This window comes from Triticum aestivum, chromosome 3B (assembly GCF_018294505.1).
Source record: "Triticum aestivum cultivar Chinese Spring chromosome 3B, IWGSC CS RefSeq v2.1, whole genome shotgun sequence".
In the NCBI taxonomy this organism is placed as follows: Eukaryota; Viridiplantae; Streptophyta; class Magnoliopsida; order Poales; family Poaceae; genus Triticum; species Triticum aestivum.
Genome location: NC_057801.1, coordinates 12,303,869 through 12,328,927, shown reverse-complemented (window position 1 = coordinate 12,328,927; position 25,059 = coordinate 12,303,869). Strand labels below are relative to the sequence as shown.

The following is a 25,059-nucleotide window of genomic DNA, read 5'->3' as shown; positions in this document are numbered from 1 at the left end:
CTCTTCCCTTACGAATTCTAGTGAGTGTTACTGTCTTGTGCATATTCGGTTTCCCTTATTAGTCGAGGTTATAGTAATGTAATTGATGAGTTATGCATGCGTGCGCAACTTCCACTATATTCTCCTAGAGATTAAGCTTGAGCAGGGACTAGTAACCGTCTTAGACTCGAGACGAAAAGATCCCAAGGAGTATGAGGACATGATTGAAATTCTAGAGAAGTAAGTTAAATCGATCATTATCGCACCATATCGGCAACTTTGTTCATTTCCTGATATCAAGTAATTGTTTTCTTTGTCTGCTGGCAGGGTTTGGAAAAAATTCACCTCAAAAACTCCAGGACTGCCGAAGAAGCTGCAATTTAGACACCCGAAAGTAAGTACTATAGTAGCATGTTCCACGCATCTCCTAGTGATTCAAGCGCTAGTTTCATCAATACCATTTAGCATGCTTGCTAATTATTAGTTTGATTGACCTTGATCTATTTCTTGTAAAGTGGTTGTGGCAGGAACAAGGGAATGATTACCGTGGATACTACATTTGCGAGTCCATCCGCCACACGACCTGTGAGCGGGGCTACTATGATAAACAATATGAAGTACGTAAATAATAATATTCACAATTTTATTTTATTACCATCATTTGTGTTCAGTTTCATTTATTCATATATATGTATTGACCCCCTTCTTCAAATTAGATATTTCGGATGCGGGATGAACTCCTACCACCAGATCGTATGCGAGGAATCAAAGAGGAATTGGCGGCATTCTTTCTTGACCACGTGATTGCTAAAGACGGAGAATACCATGTGGACCCTGAGTTCATTTAGAATTAGGAGATTATATTGTAAGAGATAATTATATTGTATATATGTAGCCAGTACGTAGCGTCGGATAGATATACAAGAATTTGTTGTTCGACCAATCTCTCAGAGAAGGAGAGGTGGTCGATATCACTTCTCTCTATATGCATATGTTCATGACGATCTTCTGTTTCCTTCATTTGCTTACTAGCTAGCGTGTCTAGTCCTCTCTATATGTATAGTATGTAGCGTCGACCAAGCACGGAGATAAGAGAGGACACTTCTCTTTATTAATTAGCTAGCTAACACAATATATGAAACACCAAAATTAACCCCCCAAAACCCCCTACCCCCCCTTTCAAAAAAAAAACAAAAACCCCAGCACCTGAAATGCTGACGTGTGGATGCCTATTGGTCCCGGTTGGTGCCACCAACCGGGACCAAAGGGCCTCCTGCCTGGGCTCGTCGCACCGGCCACGTGGAGGCCCATCTGTCCCGGTTTATGCAAGAACTGGGACTAAAGGTATAGGGCATTAGTACGACACTTTAGTCCCGGTTCAAAAACCGGGACTAATGGCCCTTACGAACCGGGACTATATGTCCTTTTTCTACTAGTGCCTGATGCTCTCTGATGTATCTATAATTTTTGTTATGTTCATGCTATATATTTATATAAAGTATACATGCTTTTTGGCACACTTCTATATCATTTCATTGGATTAACATGTTAATCTAGTGCCAAAAGGTCATTGTTGTTTCTAGTGTTTTTGGCTTTTTCGAAAACTGATATTTTCGGAGACGATTTGTTTTGGGAAAAATCATGACAATGCCCAGGCGACCAAGCCCTGGTCACACTACTTGTCCGCGTGGCGGTTGTGGAGATCGGTTGGGGCTCTCCTTCGACCGCATGAAAGCTCCGAATTTTTTTGCATCACTTTGAAATTTCAGATTTTTTGAGTTACGGATCTTCAGTAATCTATAATATGGTGAAACGACTCAGAAAACAACGCAAAGAGAAATTTCAGAAAAATACCATCAGATGGGAGATCCAATCTTGGAGGGGGCTCTGACCCTCCGGGGAGCCATGAAACACCCTGGACTAGACGGGGAAACCTCTTCCCACCTAGGGGGGCAAGGAATAAGAATAAGGAGGGGCCTCTCTCCCCGCCTCTCCCTGTGGCGTCGGAGTGTCGTAGGGGGAACCATCATCATCGACATCATCTCCAGTGCCTCCATCAACCTCACCGCCATCTCTATCACCATCTCCACCCTTTCTAAAGTTGTCCACTCTCCCATAAACCTCTGTAAACCCTTGTGTGACCATGCTTCGTGAGTTATGAGTACCTCAACGACAATCGTCGGTTCCTTGGTGTGATAGCATTGGTGCTACATATCTTTCTTCCAATCCGGCATTTCATGCACGTACAAAACACATCGAAGTTGATTACTATTTTGTCAGCAAACGTGTCACGGAAGCTACTTCAGATCGAGTTCATCTCCTCTAAAGATCAAGTTGCGGATATCTTTACCAAGCCATTACTGTTACTTTTGATTGAGCATTGTCGGCGCAATCTCAACTTAAGGAACGCGGTTGAGATTGAGGGAGGGTATTAGACTTGTAGCTTACGTAACATGTATTTGTACAATGTAAATCTCCATATATATAAACCAATGAACCCTTTGGTGTGTGCGATTGACCAAATATTTATTGATACAATGGGCATGTCTGTGTGTGTGCTTTTTTCCCATGTGGATTATAAACAACGATATAACGGAAAAACATGTTGAAATAGTGAATATTCGACGAGGCGGTTTGTTCATTTGCTGGTAACTTAGCATGTTCGTACCATGAAGTGAAGTAGAAATTGCTTAGCATAGCCAACATTTTTCGCGGTAACTCGAGCTTTTATGGCGAATTGGCTAGTAGGTTTCAAAGGGAACTGGTAGATTGTTCAATTTATGTTGATTGATGACATACATATTGAGTGCACGCTCCAAATTTCACTTGTTTATAATAATTCCCCTTTATATATACTGCTCCGACCTCACCAGAGTAGATATCACCTTACGTTGTTTCACTTTGTTTTAACTTGCAAGCTAGCACCTCCCCAAAAACACTTGTTGGGTAGCACATAGCTTAACATATAATGCAGGGGGAACCACGTTAACAAATGGAAACTGGGAACCGGAGGCTTCAGGAATGTGGGTAGAGGGGGATCAGTGCGGTCGGGAGCTCAGCTGGCTGGTCAGGCGCACTGTTGTTAAACCAGGATGAGCAAGTCATCATCGCGCTGCGTGTCTGCTCCAGCGCCTTCCAGTCATACTTTGTTGTCCCGCGGCACATGCAGGCGTTGCTTGTCACTGAGCGCCAACGGGCCACTGCCATCATTGGAGGTGCCCACTATGATTCTCGGTCGGGTTTTCTCTGCCCCAATGCGTGCCCGCACTGCTGCACAACGTGGTAGGCATACCTTGTTGCCTTTGGGTTGATCAAGTTGCATTTGTAGTAGTGTACAAGATCGATTTCTGGTTGATTTTGTGTTGGCGTTCACGCTTTTCTAGTCGAGCATCAGAGACATGCTAGCAGCGTCCTAAGGCAACCCAATGCAATGCTTTGTGTCTTGTTTTAGATAGTGCAAAGTGTACTCATGTCTGATGCACCTTACAAACCATTCTTGCCATCATTGACTGCCTCTGTAGACTGTAGGTAACCGCATTGCCCAGCGCAAATTCGAGGCGGATGATTCTTGGGATAGCGTCCACGTGGAGAACATCCCGGGCAATCGGCACATAGACCTGTACCTGAATCAGGATTCCCAGAGGTACAAGCTTGAGGTGTTCTTTGACGACACTAGCAACTGCTACAAGTACGACTACGGAGCAACAATGCCGTTGATGCTCTCGCACATGTACCAGTACCAACACCCACACCAGTTGCAGAGGAAAGCCCTGTTCCAGTGCTGCTGGGTTCCCCCACAACCACCGGGGGATGCCATGCCGGAGGCCACGATAGCCATTCGGCAGCCAAGGTCCCTTCCAAGACAAGAGCCGCAGCCAGCTGCAGGCTCAGTCGACGCTCTGAGACTCCCATACTCTTCCTTGAATGAGCAGATGGACGGTGGGTCACCTGCCTTTACTGGTGACTACTGACTAGTCGCCTAGTAGCATCATGGCCGGCGCGGCCAATGGCGAGAACGGAGAAGGTCCCTGGGCCACCTGATTTCGAAGAGGGTGAGTGATGTCGGAGCACTCTGTTTTTCCGCAGCCATTCATACGATTTTCTCTTTTGTTGCTTTGTGTGGTTCACACAACCCACACTTGTTATATGATGCTTGTAATTAGCATCACGCCTATTTTTAGAGAAAAAAATGAATTGTGATGATGAGGTTATCTTTGTGCTTTTCACTGGACAATACTCTATATGAAATTTATTTTTCATTTTTTACATGTATCCAAAATCCCTAATACCGACAAGACGACACAGCTGTTTGTGATGTCAATGATTAGTGATAAAAGTAGGCATAACTGTATGCATCTTGTCTTCCATGTGGATCCTGTAACCATGTGGATTCTGTGTTGTTATTGTGTGCGGTTCACATATCTAATTATCTATGCATTGTTAATTAGGTATTGGACTGCATACGATGGTTGTAACCAATAGGACGTATATCAGAAAAAAGGGATTATATATCTGGGTGCTTCACTTGATGATACTATGTATACGTAATTATATATATTTTTACCCGCATATAAAATTCCGAATACTGAGAAGGTCGTATTAACGGAGTTGTTTGTGATAGCAATGATTAGTGATAAAATGAGCTTATCTGTATGTGTGTTGTTTTCCATGTGGATTCGGAACGATGGCGCACTGAAAACATGTTGAAAGAATGAAGACTCAAGTGTATAAACCATGGAGTGAAGTAGAAGCTGCTTAGGGTGGCCAACTTTTTTGCGGTAGCTCGAGCTTTTATGGCGAAGGCTTTCAAAGTGAACCGGCAGGTATGCAAGGTTTATATTGATTGACGACGTACATACTGAGACTCTGGGCATTGGCCACGTGAAACCAAGTACACGCTCCAACTTTCAATTGCGTTAATAGTACTTCACCTTATATATACAACTCCAATTTCATGAAACTAGATATCACCCTACATGGTTTCACTTTGTTTTAACTTGTCGGGTAGTGCCTTCTCCTAACTTGTTGGGTAGCACGTGACTTAGCATATCATGTAGCGGCAATCAAATAAACAAAGGGAAATGATTTGAGAGGGGAGATCAGAATAGCTGAAGAACGCGTGGGAACAGGAGGCTTCAGGAACGTGTGTAGAGCAATTTCTTTTTCATTTGCATGTGTATCCAAAATCCCCAACACCGAGCAGATAATAATGACATAGTTGTTCGTGACATAACTGATTTAGAGTGGATTGAGGAGTGATCAGACTAGTTTGTTCATATTTTTATTGAGCCAAAAACAAAGAGAAAAAATGTCAGAAGTGGGGTTTCACTTTATGGCGAAGGCTTTCAAAGTGAACCGGCAGGTATGCAAGGTTTATATTGATTGACGACGTACATACTGAGACTCTGGGCATTGGCCACGTGAAACCAAGTACACGCTCCAACTTTCAATTGCGTTAATAGTACTTCACCTTATATATACAACTCCAATTTCATGAAACTAGATATCACCCTACATGGTTTCACTTTGTTTTAACTTGTCGGGTAGTGCCTTCTCCTAACTTGTTGGGTAGCACGTGACTTAGCATATCATGTAGCGGCAATCAAATAAACAAAGGGAAATGATTTGAGAGGGGAGATCAGAATAGCTGAAGAACGCGTGGGAACAGGAGGCTTCAGGAACGTGTGTAGAGCAATTTCTTTTTCATTTGCATGTGTATCCAAAATCCCCAACACCGAGCAGATAATAATGACATAGTTGTTCGTGACATAACTGATTTAGAGTGGATTGAGGAGTGATCAGACTAGTTTGTTCATATTTTTATTGAGCCAAAAACAAAGAGAAAAAATGTCAGAAGTGGGGTTTGAACCCACGCCCTCGTAAGAGGACCAGAACTTGAGTCTGGCGCCTTAGACCACTCGGCCATCCTGACTTGGTGTTGATAATATTAGTAATCTTTCTAATCTTTACTTTAATTTTCCGTTTGGAAGCTTTCCAAAGTCCTGCCTTGCAGTGTCCCTAGCCAGAGCATGTTCTTGAACATCTTTGGTATTGTGTCTCACCACATTGTTATTATATTGTACGAGCATGGCCAACTACTAATCTTGCATAGCTTCCCAGGTACTCCCTCCGTCCGAAAAAATTTGTCCCTCAAATGGATGTATCTAATATCAAAATAGTGCTACATACATCCATTTGACAGATAAGCTTGGGACAAGCTTTTCCGGACGGAGGGAGTATGTTCTGTAGACTTGTAGCTATTCCTCTTGTTGGCCAATGCTTGCATAGCCCTGCAGCCTGTATGTCTTAAAAAATGTTTCTGTTTGTAGCAAACCAATATTTTCTTAGGAGGATGACCCTCAATCTTTGCATTTGGGCGATGCATGCAGCTGTTTTATTAATTATTTATAAAGATCTTACAAAGTAATACATAAGGTAATCTGAAGCCATCATCTTAGCAACATTTGTCGCTACTCCTATCCACTTGATGAAGGGGTGCCGATAGTCTGAGTCTAATACCAAACAGACATCACACTAAAGCCTAACATCTAAACCCAGATGCCCCAACCAAGCCGCGTTGCTGGGGCACACACACCGGTCGGGCACATTCACAGAGGCCGCCGCCGCCGTCTTCCACCGACCCATCTCCAGAGCAGAAACTGATGCATCGACCTTTCCAGGCCTTCCATCGACACCACCATGGTGCCAGACAACAACACCATCCTTCACGTATCCATCCACACGCGCCCGTCGCTGAAACTCCGCAGCGCCATGCCACCAAGATCTGACGTTGGCCTTGCGCTAGATGTAACACCGCTCCTCCTCTAGTCCCCTCCAGCCAGCACTTCCTCCAAAACGATGCCCTCATGAGGGAGAATGACACCAAAGGCGCTGTCATCATCCGATCCGGAAGACCCAGATCTAGGGTTTTCCCCAGAGCATCCGAAAATGATAACACAAACTGCAAGGACGTTGCCTCAACAAGGAAACGACATCGAAGACGGCACCATCATCTGCCATGACGATAGATGACTGTAGCAAACCAATAAGTACACCATGACATCGAATGGTGATTTTGACTCGCGTAAGACTAAAGAACTGCAGAAACGTAAGGTGACTTTGATGTATAGGCCCCTGGGTGACTGCACCTTTTTCATGTTTTTCGCTACCTCTTGTATATTCGCTCATCTTTAATGAAAAGGCAAAGCACCTGCCATTTACCCTTCAAAAAAGAACTAAGGAACTAGCATTTTTTTAGAAAAGACTAAGGAACTAGCATGGACTAGCACAATCATATTTCCTGTCTCATGTTCACTCCAGGGTTATGTTTGAACAGGGAGGCATTCGTTCATGCCATTACCTGCAGATCATACATCCGGAGCATTTCCAAAATCTTATGTTAAGGTAGGCTACTGTAGCATCCTTTAGAAAAAATAGGACAGTGGTTCCAGATTTACGCTTAAATTCGATGCTATAGATTTGCAGCAACCGGTGTTGAGGCCTGGGTACTGGTGCGGCCGCAGATGAGCAAATTGTGATTATGAGTTATCTGCGTGCATTCCACTAGACAATACTCCCTTCATTTCTTTTTACTCCGCATATAAGATTTGTCTCCTCACTCTGTTTCTTTTTACTCTGCGTATACGATTTGTTTCAAATCAAACTTCGTAAAGTTTGACTAAATTTATATTAAAAAATATCAACGTCTACAATATCAAAGTTATAAAATATGAAAATTGATTTCATGATACATATAATGCTATTACTTTGGTATTGTGAATGTCGTTAGTTTTTCCGATAAACTTGGTCAAACTTTACCAAGATTGACTTATGGCAAAACTTATAAACGGAGTAAAAGAAACGAAGGGGGTACTTTGTATATGAAATTCCTTTTGACTTTGTACATGTATCGGAAATCCCGTATAGCGAGAAGATCCTATCATCTTAATGACACAGATCTAGATGTGTTTTTGATAGCAATGATTAATGATAAAATGTGTGCGACTTGTTTTCCATGTGGATCCTCAACACATGTTGAAAGAGTGAAGACTTGAGGAGGCACCACAACTGCTGAAACAAAAATGCAGATGATTTCAGTTTTGTAAGTTTGTCGGTAACTCGGGCCTGTTCAAACCAGCATAGCCAACTTTTTCGCTCAGCATCGCACTAGCTCGGGCTTTTAAGGCGAACCGCGTAGCTTTGCAGGTGGACTGGTTGGTGCGTACTGCATGACATTGGCACATGACAACAAATGCACGCTCCAAATTTCGCTTGCATTAATATACTCCCTCCTTCCTTATATATACTTCTCCAACTTCACCAGGGTAGACATCATCCTACATCGTTTTGCTTTGTTTTAATTTGTCTGTCCGGTAGCGCCTCCCCTAAGACAAAAACGTGTAGTGTAGCACCTAACTTAGTCTATCATGTAGGTACAATCACATAAACACAGGAAAACGATTTGTGAGGAAAAAACAAAACAATTGAAAAACACGTGGGAACATGAGGCTTCAGGAACCGGGGCAGAGCAATTGCTGTCTTTGATGCTGAATAAAGTTAAGGTAGAAGTTGAGGCTTTATCTCAGATAGAGACATATCACATATGTACTTTGGTTCCTAGAAATGATCGCCCTGTCTTGGGTGTAGTATTTCTACGGGAATGTTGCCAGGCGCTTTCTTGTTTTCCATGTGGATTCTCAAGGACGACAGACCGAAATCATGTTGGATGAGCCAAGACTTGAGGAGGCCGAGCAGCTGATAGAGATGCAGATATTTTCAGTTTTATAAGTTTGTTGGTAACTCTCGTCTGTTTAAACGGCAGAGTGGAAGTAGAAACTGCATAGCGCAGCCAACTTTTTCTTGTCAGCTTGAACTTTAATTTCAAGGTAAGTGGCTGGTGCGTACAACTTATGTTGGTTAACCACATATGTGGAAACAAATCTATGCTCCACCAATTTTCACTTGCATTAATAATCCTTCCCCCTTATACATACCGCTCCAGCTTCACTATAGTAGACATCAAATTAAATCATTTCATTTTTTATTTTAACTTGTTGGTAGCTTAGCATATATAGTACATGTTGCAGGGAAAAAAATATTTCCGACGCTGAATCAAGGAATTTTTTTTTTGCCAGAGAACTGAAGAGTTGAAAACACATCTGACAACAGGAGGCATGTGGAATATGGCCGGATATAGCTTGCATTGTTGTTTCTGACGCTGAATGAACTTGACCTAGAAGTTGTGTCTTCATCCCATTGAGAGATGATGAAATTACATTGGTCCTAGAAGCGATCGTTGGTCTTGGCCTCTTTGATCTGATTTTTTTTCACTGCGGGTATTGTTATCTAATTCTTATTTTCTCCACGTGTTATTCCTGTGTATTATTGTTTAGATCCAAGGCATACGCTCCCCTATCCGAATAGAAGCTATCCCTGCTAAACGAAAATGTTGAGAAGTTGATTCATGAATAGGTCCTTGAGTAACAAATTAGGTAGGCATGTATTTTTTTTTTCTGAAAAGGAGGATGACCACCGACCTCTGCAACGGGGCGATGCATGCAGCCATTTTATTAATTACTACCTCCGTCTTTTATTGGTCCTCTTTCTATTTTGTGTCAAATTTTAACCAAAAATTAACTAACAAAATGTTAATGCAGTTTTCAATGATATAAATTTTATGACATGCATTATTTTTTTATTAGTTAAACTATGGTCAAATTTGATGCAAAATACGATGGGACCAATAAACCATGACGGATGTGGTATTCACCAAGACCTTACAAAATAATACATAAGCCTGAAGCCACCATCTTGACAACATCCATCACTACTCCTATCAACTTGACGAAGGGATGCGTATTGTCAGGGCCGCCTGCCCAGACCTCACAGCAAAGCCCAACATCTAAAACCGAAGATCTCAACAAAGCTGCAATCGCCGGAGTCTAGGGCACACACTGGTTCAACGCATTCTCAGCGGGCACCGTATGCGCGCGTTGTAGATGTCACCGTCACCATCTTCCACCGGCCCATCTTTAGAGCAGTACCGACGCATCGACCTTGTCAGGCCTACTGTCGACGCCACCTCCCAACGCGCGTCCATCATTACGCATCCGTCACCGAGAACCTGCAGTGCCATGCCGCCGAGACTCCATGTCGTCGATGTGTCATATGAAACGCCGCTCAATCGCTGAAACCGTCCACTGATCCCTCGAGCCAATGCACACCTCTAAGAATCATGCCCCCAAGGGGGGAACGACATAGGAGCGCCGCGGTCATCCGACCGACTGCAGGCATGTATGGTTGTTGTAAAACACTAAGAAATTAAACTTGTGGGGTGACAAATCAAAATGCTTGAACATAGATAAGATGAAATTATTCAAGACATTGGTTGCCTTTTAGTCCACTTTATTTCTAATGCTCTTTTAGGTAGTGCTCGGGATTGGCTGTGGTAGGATTGTCCAGAATGCTATGTATCCCACTGGCTAATAAGAAGCCAAACAGCTGCAACCACAGAGTGTCAAACCCTACTGGGCTCATGCGATACCTCGCAACAATACCACCTAAACTATTCTTAGTCTTCCCTATAGTAGTCCTGCGAGAGGACATAGCTTGATGCCCACAACAAGATCGAGGTGTTGACAGATACTACAAGGTGAGCAAATGCTTATGTTGAAACATATTGTTTTGCTAATGTTATTCCATGTAAAAATATCTACTTACATATATTCATCTACTTTGCATGTCTGTAAATTTTTCATGAGAAATAGATGAGTTTTGCGCCTTGTGCAAAAGAAAAATGTTTAGCGGTATTATGTTCGAACATTTCCTTTGCTATTTTTTGGAGTCCGAATATGAGAGTCTTCTTGCACTATAGCAGCGGTTGACCAAGATAAGAGATGGTTTCTTGTCAGAATGAAAATTTGGAGTCACAAACATAGCCTGAGCTCCTTGTAAGTTGTAATTATGATAGTATGGCCACACTTCACAATGATTCATAAGGCGGGCTTACTTTCAGAAGATATGAACTCTTGGAATTATCCACTGCCATGTGTGAAGCAAGGACTGCTACTGAGTGCTAGAGCCATTGGATCAGTGGTAGGTATCGAATTGTCAGAGTAAATTACATATGGTTGTGAGCTTACCAGAGAAAGACCACCCTCTTCCTAGACCAAAAACAACACCATTGAGTGACTGATTCATACTACTCATCAACTACCTTCTTGAACCCTTTTTGTTGGTGATTGAAGACCCATCGCTGAAATCAAAATGCTACAACTTCAATGGGACCCAAGTGATTGCCCTGCTTCAGCTTGGCGAGGAGACATTAATTCTTGACAGCATGGATGACGTTTGCCTTGTGCTGAAATTTGGGATGGGCTTTAGGTCCATATAGCAATTTCTGAAAATCTCTAAGGGCCCATGTGGGTTTCTTGGCACTAGGTGTAGTAGGAAGTTTAGTCCCACCCTGGAAGTTGGAGAGTCTACCTCCTTATAAGGGTTTCTCTTCTACATGCTATTGGAGCTTGAGAATAGAAGAGGCCCTCGCGCGCTCCTCCTCCGCCGCCGCCGCCCGCCTCGCCGCAGGAATAAGCCGAGCCGAGCTCATACCTATGCGCTTATTTTTGCCAGTCACTAGCGAAGAGTTTCTGACAGCTGGGCCACGATCTGAGACGACGCAACGTAACTATGTGACTATAAAGGTGCTCTACAGGTATCTCCGAGGGTGTTTGTTGAGTTGTCATGGATCAGGACTGGGATTTGTCAATCCGTATGACAGAGAGGTATCTCAGGCCCACTCGATAGTACAACATCACAATAAGCTTGAAAGAAATGTGACCAATGAGTTAGTCATGGGATCTTGTATTACGGCATGAGTATAGAGACTTGCTGGTTTACGAGATTGAACTAGGTATGGAGATACCGATGATGGAATCTCGGGCAAGTAACATACCGATAGACAAAGTGAACCGCATACGGGATTAGCTGAATCCTGGACATCGAGGTTTGGCCGATAAGATCTTCGTAGAATATGCAGGAACCAATACGGGCATCCATGTCCCGCTATTGGTTATTGACCGTAGAGGTGTCTCGGTCATGTCTGCATAGTTCTTGAACCCGCAGGGTCTACACACTTAACATTTGGTGACGATATAAGTATAATTGAGTCGTTATGGTGACTACAAAAAGTTGTTCGGAGTCCCGGATGAGATCCCGGGCGTGATGAGGAACTCCAGAATGGTCCGGAGGTGAAGATCGATATATAGGACGAAGGGAATCGGAGTCCGGAAGTGTTCTGGGGTTACCAGGTGTTGGCCAGTGTGACCGTAAGGGGTTTCGGGGGGCCCCGACAAGTGTTGGGGGCCTCATGGGCCTAGGGGAGGGGGCACACAAGCCCACTAAGGGGCTATGCGCACCCCTCACCCCATCCCACATAACCAGAAGGGGTGGGGGCGCCCCCTAGGGCAGCCACCCCCTTTGCCTTAGGGGCCAAGGCTCCCGGGGGGAGGCACACCAAAACCCATCTAGGGTTTTCCCCTGGTGGTCACCGCCCCCCTAGGGAACCCTAGGGCGCCCCTCCTCCTCCCTTCCCCTATATATAGAGGGGTAGAGGGAGGGCAGCCGTACCCATCTATGCCATGGCGCTACCCTCCCTCTTCCTCGTAGTCCTTATTCTTCTCCGTGAGGCTTGGCGATGCCTTGCTGAGATTTCTCCACCACCACCACCACGCCATCGTGCTGCGGAGGACTCAGCTACTACTTCACCATCGCTCGCTGGTCGAGGAGGTGAAGGCGTCATCAAGTCGTACGTGTGTTGAACGCGGAGGTGCCGTCCGTTCGACACTTGGATCGGGAGTTCGCGGGACGGATCATGATTGGATCGTGAAGTCGTTCGACTACATCAACCGTGTTTCTTAATGCTTCCGCTTAGACAAGGGTATGTAGATGCAATCTCTCCTCTCGTAGATGGTCATCTCCTAGATTGATCTTGTTGAGCATAGGAATTTTTTTGTTTCCCGTGCAACGTTCCCCAACAAAACCTTCCTATTTTTTCTTTTAGATTTTCAAAGTGATTGATCTCTGGGAAATTACAAAATGGTGATGGGATTCAGATTTTAGCTTCTAAAAACAGCCCCCTCGAAAGACCAATCCCATCCGAGGGGAGTCTCTCGTCTTCCATAGCCATGGCCACTTAAATTAGAGGGAAAACCCTTCTCCCACCTAGGGGGGAAGGCCAGAGAAGAAGGGAAAGGACGGGGGAGGCTCTCTTCCCCTCTCTTCGGATGGTGTCGAAAGTCCGCTGAGTGAAACGTCATCACCACCATCGTCTCCAACAAAACCTCCATCATCACCATGGCCGCCAACAATCTCTTCATCATCACCATGATACCCTTGTCGTCCATATGTGAGTAATTTCTTGTAGGCACATGGGGCGGATTCGACCCGAGTGATGGACAATTACTACGAGAAAAAGACACATTCATGACATTTTGACCCGAACAAATATATTTTCTGTCATGGAAGTGACAATAATAGTGAAGAAAACACGTATTGTCATTGATGTATTGGCCACATACTTCTATGACAAATAATTATGGCGGAAAATGAAATTTTCTTCCTAGGCGGACTAGTGGCTCACGTGGATGACATCTTTGGGCTTTCACAACATATAAAATCATGGTAAAAATGAGGGCAAGAATTTTCTAGTGATTTCTCGTGTGAGTTACGTTGCATGGTATACGGTAGGTCGTTGGGACCGAGAGAGATGAAGGGTAGTTTGTGCTATTATGTGACTTCCGCACCGCTGAACCAGATCGATCGAATCATGCGTTGAAGGCCCCTGAGTGATTGATCGATATGCTCATGCACGGTAGCCCTTGGAGGTCCCTGAACGATTGACTGATATGCTCGTGTGTGGTAGTAGTTGGAGACCCTAGATCGATCAATCGATGTTGGTGCACCGTAGCAGTTGAAGGCCCTCGTTGCATGCGCGAGACTTCTCATTATGTACAGAGAATTCGCTCAACCGATGCGAGTCTCTTAGCTTCTTCGTACTTGGCGGTGTTGGGGAAGTCGTATGCGCGAGTAAGACCCTTGATGCTCTCTGATGTATCTATATTTTTTGTTATGTTTATGCTATATATTTATATAAAGTATACATGCTTTTTGGCACACTTCTATATAATCTAGTGCCAAAGGTCATTGTTGTTTCTAGTGTTTTTGGCTTTTACATAAACTAATATTTTTGGAGACGATTTGTTTTGGGAAAAATCATGACAATTTTTTTACTGAAGAAGCCAACAACTAGAAGAGGGCCAGAGGGTTACCACGCGACCAAGCCCTGGTCACACTACTTGTCCGCGTGGCGGTTGTGGAGATCGGTTGGGGCTCTCCTTCGGCCGCACGAAAGCTCCAGAATTTTTTGGATCACTTTGCAATTTCAGATTATTCGAGTTACGGATGTTCGATAATCTATAAAATGGCGAAACGACTCAGAAAACAACGCAAAGAGAAATTCCAGAAAAATACCGTCAGATGGGAGATCCAATCTCAGAGGGGGCTCTGGCCCTCCAGGGAGCCATGAAACACCCTGGACTAGACGGGGAAACCTCTTCCCACCTAGGGGGCAAGGAATAAGAATAAGGAGGGGCCTCTCTCCCCGCCTCTCCCTGTGGCGTCGGAGTGTCACAGAGGGAACCATCATCACCGACATCATCTCCAGTGCCTCCATCAACTTCATCGCCATCTCCACCCTTTCTAAAGTTGTCCACTCTCCCATAAACCTCTGTAATCCCTTTCGTGACCATGCTTCGTGAGTTACGAGTACCTCAACGACAGCCATCAGTTCCTTGGTGTGATAGCATTGGTGCTACATACTTTTCTTCCAATCCGGCATTTCATGCACGTACAAAACACATCGAAGTTGACTACTATTTTGTCAGAGAACGTGTCACAGAAGCTAATTCAGATCGAGTTCATCTCCTCTAAAGATCAACTTGCAGATATCTTTACCAAGCCATTACTGTTACTTTTGTTTGAGCATTGTCGGCGCAATCTCAACTTAAGGAACACGGTTGAGATTGAGGGAGGGTATTAGACTTGTAGCTTACGTAACATGTCATGTATTTGTACAATGTAAATCTCCATATATAAACCAACGCACCCTTTGGTGTGTGCGATTGACCAAATATTTATTGATACAATGAGCATGTCTGTGTGTGTCTTTTTTTCCATGTGGATTTTAAACAACGATATAACTGAAAAACATGTTGAAATAGTGAATACTCGACGAGGCGGTTTGTTCATTTGCTGGTAACTTAGCATGTTCGTACCATGAAGTGAAGTAGAAATTGCTTAGCATAGCCAACTTTTTTCACGGTAACTCGAGCTTTTATGGCGAATTGGCTAGTAGGTTTCAAAGGGAACTGGTAGATTGTTCAATTTATGTTGATTGATGACATACATATTGAATGCACGCTCCAAATTTTACTTGTGTTTATAATGATTCCCCTTTATATATACTGCTCTGACCTCACCAGAGTAGATATCACCTTACATTGTTTTAACTTGTAAGCTAGCACCTTTCCCCCCAAAAAATTGTTGGGTAGCACGTAGCTTAACATATAATGCAGGGGGAACCACATTAACAAATGGAAACTATGAACCGGAGGCTTCAGGAATGTGGGTAGAGGGGCATCAGTGCGGTCGGGAGCTCAGCTGGTTGGTTCGGTGCACCATTGTTGAATCGGGCTGGCTAGGTCAGCGGATGCCTCTGCGCGGCGGTTCCGGCGCCTTCCACTTGTACTTCATCGTGCCGCGGCACATGCAGGGATTACTTGTGGTTGCACGCCAGCGGTCCACCGCCACCGTTGCTGTTCAAGAGGTGTCCCCTGTGATTCTTGACTGGGTTTTCTCCGCCCCAAGGCGTGCTTGCACTGCTGCAAAACGTGGTAGTCGTGCCTCGTTGCCTTTGGGTTGATCAACCTGTAGCTGTAGTACTGTACAAGGATCGATTTCTAGTCAAGCATCAGAGACATGCTAGCAGCGTCCTAAGGCAACCCAATGCAATGCTTTCTGTCTTGTTTTAGATAGTGCAATGTGTACTCATGTCTGATGCACCTTACAAACCATTCTTGCCATCATTGACTGCCTCTGTAGACTGTAGGCAACCGCATTGCCCAGCTGATTCTTGGGACAACGTCCGCGTGGCGATCATCCCGGGAAGCGGTGCATAAACCTCTACCTGAATAAGGATTCCCAGAGGTACAAACTTGAGGTGTTCTTCGAGGACATCAGGAACTGCTACAAGTATGACTACGGGGCAACTATGCCGTTGATGCTCTCGCACCTGTACTAGTACCAACACCGACATTAGTTGCAAATGACATCTTGTTCCAGTGCCCGTAGGTTCCCCCGCGGCCACCAGACGACGCCATGCCGGACGCCACGATAGCCATTCGGCAACCAAGGTCCCTTCCAAAACAAGAGCCACATCCAGCAGCACAGCAGACTCAGCCGGCACTCTAAGACTCTCAGACTCTGCCTTGAATGAGCAGATGGACGTTGGATCACCTGCCTTTACTAGTGCTAGTCACCTAGTAGCATCATGGCCGGCGCGGCCAATGGCGAGAACGGAGAAGGTCCCAGGGCCGCCTGATTTTGAAGAGGGCAAGAGATGTTGGAGCCCCTATGTTTTTCCGCGGCCATTCATACGATTTTCTCTCCTGTTGTTGTGTGCGGTTCACATAACCCACGCTTGTTATATGATGCTTTGTAATTAGTATCACGTCTATTTATTGGGAAAAAAATGAATTGTGATGATGAGTTATCTGTGTGCTTTTCACTGGACAATACTCCATATGAAATTCTTTTTTTTATTCTTCTACATGTATCCGAAATCCCTAATACCGACAAGACTGTAATGACACAGCTGTTTGTGATGTCAATGATCAGTGATAAAAGTAGGCATAACTGTATGCATCTTATCTTCCATGTGGATCCTGTAAACATGTGGGCTCTGTGTTGTTATTGTGTGCAGTTCACATATCTAATTATCTATGCATTGTTAATTAGGTATTGGACTCTATACGATGGTTGTAACCAATAGCACGTATATCAGAAAAAAGGATTAGATATCTGGGTGCTTCACTTGATGATATGTATACGAAATTATATATATTTTTACCTGCATATAAAATTCTGAACACTGAGAAGGTCGTATTAACGGAGTTGTTTGTGATAGCAATGATTAGTGATAAATGAGCTTATCTGTGTGTGTGTGTGTGTTGCTTTCCATGTCGATTCTGAACAACGGCGCACTGAAAACATGTTGAAAGAATGAAGACACAAGGATGTATAAACAATGAAGTGAAGTAGAAGCTGCTTAGGGTAGCCAACTTTTTTGCGGTAGCTCGAGCTTTTATGGCAAAGGCTTGCAAAGTGAACCAGCAGGTGTGCAAAGTTTATATTGATTGACAAGATACATACTGAAACTCTGGGCACTGGCCACGTGAAACCAAATATACGCTCCAACTTTCACTTGCGTTAATAATACTTCCCCCTTACATATTCAGCTCCAACTTCACCAAACTAGATATCACTTTACGTTGCTTCACTTTATTTTAACTTGCCGGGTAGTGCCTTCTCCTAACTTAGCATATCATGTAGCCACAATCAAATAAACAAAGGAAAATGGTTTGCGGGGGGAGATCAGAATAGCTGAAGAACACGTGGGAACAGGAGGCTTCAGGAACGTGTGTAGAGCAATGCTTTTTCTTTATCCTGAATGGAGTTAAGCTACGAGTTGAGACTTCATCACAGAAAGAAGCATGTGCTGAAATTACTTCAGTTCCTCGAGGAGTGACTGTAGGCTCAGTCTTGTTGTCCATGTAGACTCTGGAAGTCGAGACTGAAAGCAGTAAACATAAAATTCCATGACTCGCCGATGCTGTGTATCTGAAATTTCTTTTTGGTTTGCATGTGTATCCAAAATTCCCAATACCGAGAAGATCATAATGACATAGTTGTTCGTAATGTATGACTGAGTCTTGTTTTCCATGTGGATTCTAAAGGGCTGTATAAAGCTGCTCTTTTAACATGATTTCAGTATGCCGTCCTGTCAGAGCAGAAATTTCAGCTTTCTATGTTTGTTGATAACTCGCGGCTGTTTAAACAACGGAGTGGAAGTAGAAATCACTTAGTGTAGCCAACTCTTTCGTGTTAGCTCGAGCTTTCAAGGCAAAGTGGCCGGTGCATACGACTTATGTTGATTAATGACATACCTCTTGTAACGTGTGAGCATTGACCACATGGAAACAAATCCATGCTACACACACTTTCACTTGCGTTAATAATTCTTCGCTCTTATACAGCTGCAACTTCACTAGAGTAGACACCATGTTAAGTCATTTCATTTTATTTTGACTTATCATTAGCTTAGTATAGTACATGATGCAGGGAAAAATTATATGAGAGAAGAACTAAAGAGTTCAAAACACACGTGACAACAAAAGGCATGAGGAACATGGCCGGGCATGCCTAGCATTAGTGTTGTTTCTGACGTTGAATGAACTTGATCAAGAAGTTGTGTCTTCATTCCATTGAGGAGATGCTGATTTTCTTTTTTGAAAAGCCTATGGGCATGCCACGGTTCATGGGGCACCCCAGCAGGGCGCTCAAATGGCTTGTGCATGAGCAGGTAGATCATGTGTCTGGTGGTCTCTTCAACACGCAGAAGGAGTAGGCAGAGCGTTCGATGATGTGACAATGGTGAAGGAGGGGTTCATAAGGAAGGCGATGTTAGTGGTAGAGCCAAAGCAAGAACCTGTATTGGTAGGACATGTAGGACATCTAGATGGTGGGAGTGAAATCATTTTTTTCAAGAACATGCAGGAGTGATGCATGTCTTTTCAATTAAGGAGAAGAGGAAGATCCCAGTACAAAGCTGTTTACAGGGTCATATCCGCTGACAAGGCCCATTGCCCACTCTCTACCCTAGCATGAGTCCACATGCAGAGGGCAGCCAACTGAAGGTGGTATGCCCCACGCACCGTGAAAGAAACACGGGAGCCAGAGAGCCTCTGTAGGTCGGTGACAAGGGGACGCAACATGGTCTCATGCAACTTGGTCGTTATGCAAAGCAGCCCTTCAGCAGCCATGACCAAGAGATGCGACTGAAAGGTGTGTATGTGGGTGGAGGGGGCTCAAAGAAGACCACCGCGACAGAGGCGTTGGGCCCGAGGGTGTGTGAGAAAAGCGCGGGGAAACACACGACGATGGTGTTATCCTCACCACCCAGCCGACGATCCATCCATAAAGTCGTGTTCTTCTCGTCCCCGACGAGAACAAAGGAGCAACACCGAAAATTGAGGAGGATGATCGGTACGCTCTTCCAGATGAGTTGTGCCTGGTCTAGGGCGACACGGATGGGCATGAAATTGCACTTGTCAAAGTTAAGGGCGAGCCTCATCGCCATGGAAAAAAGAGTCTAACACACTTTTGACTCGGTAAACCTGGTGCACGTCCGTGCGTAGGATGATGGACATGTCGTCGGCGTACAACATGATGGTGCACAACAAGGTGCTTAGCCTCCTTCATAACCACCACGAGGACCTTCCATAACCCGTTGAAGGAAATTGTTAAGAAGTTGATGCATGTATATGTCCTTCATTAACTGTTGGAGTATAATGTCCGACCCTCTTCTCAGATCGGTCTTTTGGTTGCATTGGCTAGATCATGCACTTCTACATGGTATCAGAGCCAAGAGGTTTTGAGTTCAAGACCCGGCTGGCGCAATTATATTGCAGCCCACTTTCGGTCCACGTTTAGGCCTGAGGGAGCCACACGTGAGGGGGAGTGTTGACGTATAATGTGCTGCCTAGTCTCTTCCATCAGATCGGTCTGATGGGTGAACTAGTTAGGTGCATAAACTTACAACCAAGAGGTTCAGGGCGATACCATGTTAGAAGGGATAGATGAAGATGATGGAATAGTTCATTGTACTGCTTGAGCCTCGTGGGCATATATATAGGAGTACACGGTCGTCTTGGAGTACAAGGCAAGGTGGAATAAATCCTATGCTATCCTATGTTTGCATAATAACAATGATACTCAACAGTAACTAATTAGGTAGGCATGGATGATCGTGATAAAACACAGAGAAATCGAACTTGTGTTGTGACAAATCAAAATGCTTGAACATAGATAAGATGAAACTACCAAAGACACCGGTTTCCTTTTAAATATATTTGTCTGTGGACGTGGTTCATTTTATTTGTAAAGGCAGTACTCAGGATTGGTCGTGGTAGGATCGTCCAAACTGCTATGCATCCCACTAGCTAATAAGAAACCAAAAAGCTGCAACAACGGAGTGTCAAACCCTCGTGGGCTCACGTACGCCATACCTCATAACACTACCACCTAAGCCATTCTTAGATTATCAAATATGTGACGTTGGAATGAACAAATCAGTGATAGGATTAGAGAAGTACATTTAGGATCCAATACACAAGAATGTAAGGCATCAATCAGTGGTGGAGCTAGAAATTTTGTTTAGCCTGAGCAAACTTCAGCCTAACTGTCTAACTTGGAAATCACAATCGGATGTTCATATAGAGAACATGTAAAATAGCCTTAAACTTCCGAACCACAAATCTGCACTAATATGGAGTGAAAATACAATTGTAATTTTGAAGTGAACTGGTGTGACCGTATTTCTGTTTCCGGTTGCATATCATTCACATTTTGATTGCCGATTCAGGACTGAAAATCTTTTCATGGGGCACTCAGATAGATACGTTGTGCTAGCTGCTCTCGACATAATGCGATGCTCGAATGTCCCCATGAAAAGGGAAGGACTTGTGGGATATCTTGAGCATGTTTGGGACTGCTCTGCTCCTTAAAATTCAGCTCCGCTCCAGAAAACACAAGCCAAACGGGGTAGCTCCACAATATGCTGCTCCACAAAAAAACTAGAATCTGGGGCACGACTCCCAGTTTTTTATGAAGCTCTTCAGGGGGTGCTCCAAAAAACTCTAGAAGCTGAAGGTGGGTGGAAATTACCCACCACTGCCACCAGTAAGTGGATACCCCTTCGTTTCTCCCCCCTCGACCAATCAAATAGATCGTTTCCACCAAATTTCTCATTCTTGAAGCTGGAGCTAGATGAAAGCCAAACATTCTCTTTGGTCGTGCTACAACTTCTGAATGAAACTGCTCCAAAGTGAATTTAGTGGAGCAAAAATGATTTTGGTGAAGCGGAGCAGTCCCAAACAGACCGATAAAACACTTATGTTTCCTCCATCCTTCAGGCAGTGAGTTTGGTTTGTGCAATTGTTTAAAATAGATTCTTTACCCTTTATCATCTCTTATAACAACTCCGGTTGCACATGCATTGGTATCATGATTAATGCAGCATGAAGATTCGGTTTCAACATACCTCGCAAAGGCCGACTACTATTTCTTCGTGGGCAGAAAGTCCAAAATTTCCTTTTTCTAGTACCCCTTATTCTTTTCTCATGTCGGACCTTCTATCCATAACGAATTTCTAGGACTGGTAAATCGATGTGGGAATAGATAAAACGGGTTGTGAGCGCTTGTTCTATTATTAACCAAAAACATCAGCTTCTCCAAAATTTAAACTTAACAATCAGCTATTAAGAACAAAATCTCTAAATCATAGACTAGGCTTCCCCACGTACAAACTTCAAATTTAAGCCCCAAGTCTATTACTCGGATTTTTGCCCAAAAAAAATTCTATTACTCGGATGGCCAAATCAGTTTACAAATTTACCTAATCACGAGGGAGAGGATTAGTGGAGGTTGCATGCCATTCCTGCCAGGATCCAGTCGCTAACTTCCCCGTTGGCAGCAACACGCCCAGCCGCCCAGCCTAGCGCCGCTACCAGTCGCCGGTCGGTCTTCGGGCTAGGCAGTCATTGAACATATAAAGGATGAAGCATTCCGGCTATCTAGCGGCCGTGGCCACGTCTCCTTTTATTCTTCTGTAAACAGTTCGCGCGCACGCTAGCCTACCGAGAGCCTCCTCTCATCCCCAATCCCCGCCTCCTCTCGTCCTCCCCAATCCGCCGCCTCCTCTTCTCCTCCTCCTCCCCAATCCACTGCCTCATCTTCTCCTCCCCAATCCGTTAGCCCTCACCACCATGAAGCCACATGGGGGAGGGGACTGCGCCGCCGCTGGAAGAAAATAGGAAGAGGAGGTGGCGCGGGGGAGACCAGCGGCGACGGCGCATCGACGTAGGAAGAGGAGGTGGCGCGGGGGAGACCAGCGGCGACGGCGCATCGACGTGCATCGACGTGCTCGACAAGGAGGCGAGCCAGAGCGCGGGCTGGTGTCAGCGCTGCGTCGCCTGGGAGCCACCGTGGAGCAGGTGCTCTTCTCCTCCCCAATCCGTGAGCCGTCACCACCAAGAAGCAACGGGGGGACTGCGCCGCCGCTTACCTCCACCCGCCTCAGTTTGTTTTTCTCTCCTCCCCTGCTGCTACCTCCTCGTTGCTCTCAAATGAGTCTCTCTGTCTCCTCTTATCATTGCCTTTGTTTGATTGTATTGAAATTGATTCAAAAGAAGATCAGTTCATTTGCTGCCAGTTAGATCGATCTATTCATTGTGGTTGATTTAGTTTTTAGATCTGCCGCCCCTTTCTTTTTTCATTTTTGCGCCACACAACCTATTTCATGATGAGACTCTCATCAATTACCTGTAAGATGCAATCACACCTTCAAATATTTGTGTTTCTGGGTGCTCTGTCGTTGACCATAAAATCATGAAAGTTTGTTAATAACTTAGAAGGATATGCTTCCAGCAATGTGTTTCACGCATATTATGTACTATTAGTGTGTGAACAATATTTTTCACAGGCTATACTTGCAAGTGCATTTGCTCGTAAGGACCATTCGAAGGCCAAGGCCACAGCTTACCGCGTACTGCAGGTATGGTTCCTTTTTTCTATAAATCCTTTTTTGTCACCTTAGTGAAGAACTGTTCATTTGCAGCTCGGATTGATCTTGGGGCTTCTCCTGGGCCTACTTCTTGGAGTTGGCCTCCGTACAGGTTCTAGATTATTTACAGAAGCCCAGGGTGTACTGAATCATATCTACGTGACGACGCCGGTACAGTTACAGTGTGCTGAATCATAAGAGTACTGCAACTCTGAATCTTGAAATGTTAATAGTTACGTTCTCATGATTTTCTTGCAGCTCATGGTACTTGCGGGTATACCCCTAAAAAAATTAGTACTTGAGAGTATGACAATCTTTTCTTATGTTTGATTACCTCAAGGCAATCTCTTGAACTAAACAGAGTTATGTTTCCTATGTACAGTTTGTTGCTCTCACTCAATCAATCAACGCTTTAGGTTTTGTTTTCGACGGTGTCAATTATGGAGCATCAGATTTTGCATATGCTTCTTATTCGTTGGCAAGTCCGCTAATTTTCCAGCTTATTTGTGCTCTAGCTTTCCAGCTTTCTCTTCTGACACATTCCATTGAATTATGTATCCTCAGATACTTGTGGCTGTTGTCAGCATCGCTTGCATTGTCACCCTCGCCAGTTATAGTGGTTTTGTTGGAATCTGGATAGCCTTGTCCATCTACATGTGCATACGCATGTTTGCAGGATTATGGAGGTAGAATGAGGAAGCACTCTCATTTTATTATATTTTGTGAATTTTTATATTTACGACGGAAACCAAACAACAAATACCCTTATTCACTAATGGCTTATTAAAATGGGCTTCTTGGGATGAAATATGCAAATATCAAACGAAGCTATAATTGGTTATGCCTCATTGCTCATTTTTCCTTTTGTATACCTGGTGTGGCTATATTTTTGTAAGACAATAAGTTTTGGGGAACCAGCACAACCCTCTAGGGGTGGCTTATCTCATTATATATAATGGTTGTGTTACAATATGTACCATATACGTACATAGGTACAGAAGCTATACATAGTCTAACACCCTCCCTCAATCTTAGCCACTTTCTAAAGAACTGAGAAGGGTAAGATTGTGCCTACAAGCCTCAAACTGTGGCAGCGGTAAAGGCTTAGTGAAGATGTCTGCAAGTTGATCCTTAGATGAGATAAACTTGATCTGGAGTTGCTTCTGTGATACACGTTCCCGTACAAAGTGATAGTCAACTTCAATGTGTTTCATTCGGGCATGAAATACTGGATTTGCAGAAAGGTATGTAGCACCGATGTTATCACACCAAAGAATAGGAGGCTGTGGTTGAGACAAACCCAACTCCTGAAGCAAAGACTGCACCCAAATAATCTCTGCAGTAGCATTAGCCACAGCCTTGTACTCAGCTTCAGTACTGCTACGTGACACAGTAGCCTGTTTCCGAGCACTCCAGGCGATCAAATTAGAGCCAAAGAATACTGCATAACCCCCCGTGGATCGCCTGTCATCTGGGCTACCAGCCCAATCTGCATCAGAGAAGGCCGAAAGGACCCGAGAGGTAGTCGGCCGAATATGCATACCAAATGTCAGGGTGAACTGAACATAACGAAGAATGCGTTTAACAGCAGCCCAATGAGTATCTCTGGGAGCCTGAAGATACTGACAAACCCTGTTAACAGCATAAGAGATATCTGGTCTCGTGATCGTCAAGTACTGAAGTCCACCAACAATGCTCCTGTACTCTGTGGCATCCGCAGGAGACAAAAGCTCACCATCAACAGCTGTTATCTTGTCGGTAGACGACATGGGTGTGGTGGTCGGTTTGCACTTCAGCATGCCAGCTCTCTGTAACAACTCCAAGGAGTACTTCTTCTGCGTAAGGACAAGACCAGTAGCACGAGAAGTGACCTCAACTCCAAGAAAGTAGTGAAGCTTCCCAAGATCTTTGACCGCAAAATCAGCACCAAGAGAGCAGACAAAAGCATCAGCAGCATACTGAGAAGAGCTGACAAGGATATTATCATCGACATATACCGAAAGATACATAGTGACTTCTGGCTTCTGTAGAAGAAATAACAAAGTGTCAGCAGTAGACGGCACAAACGCATGAGCACGAAGGGCAGAGGCAAGGCGGGCATGCCAGGCACGAGGAGCTTGCTTCAA

The 25,059-nt window shown here is 44.4% G+C and overlaps 1 non-coding gene across 1 annotated transcript; it reads right to left on the bottom strand.

Annotated features, from left to right (window-relative positions):
• Positions 1-5,827: 5,827 nt before the first annotated feature.
• On the bottom strand, positions 5,828-5,911 carry TRNAL-CAA (transfer RNA leucine (anticodon CAA)). The gene has a single exon. It is a non-coding gene; the product is annotated as a tRNA-Leu (tRNA).
• Positions 5,912-25,059: the final 19,148 nt, after the last annotated feature.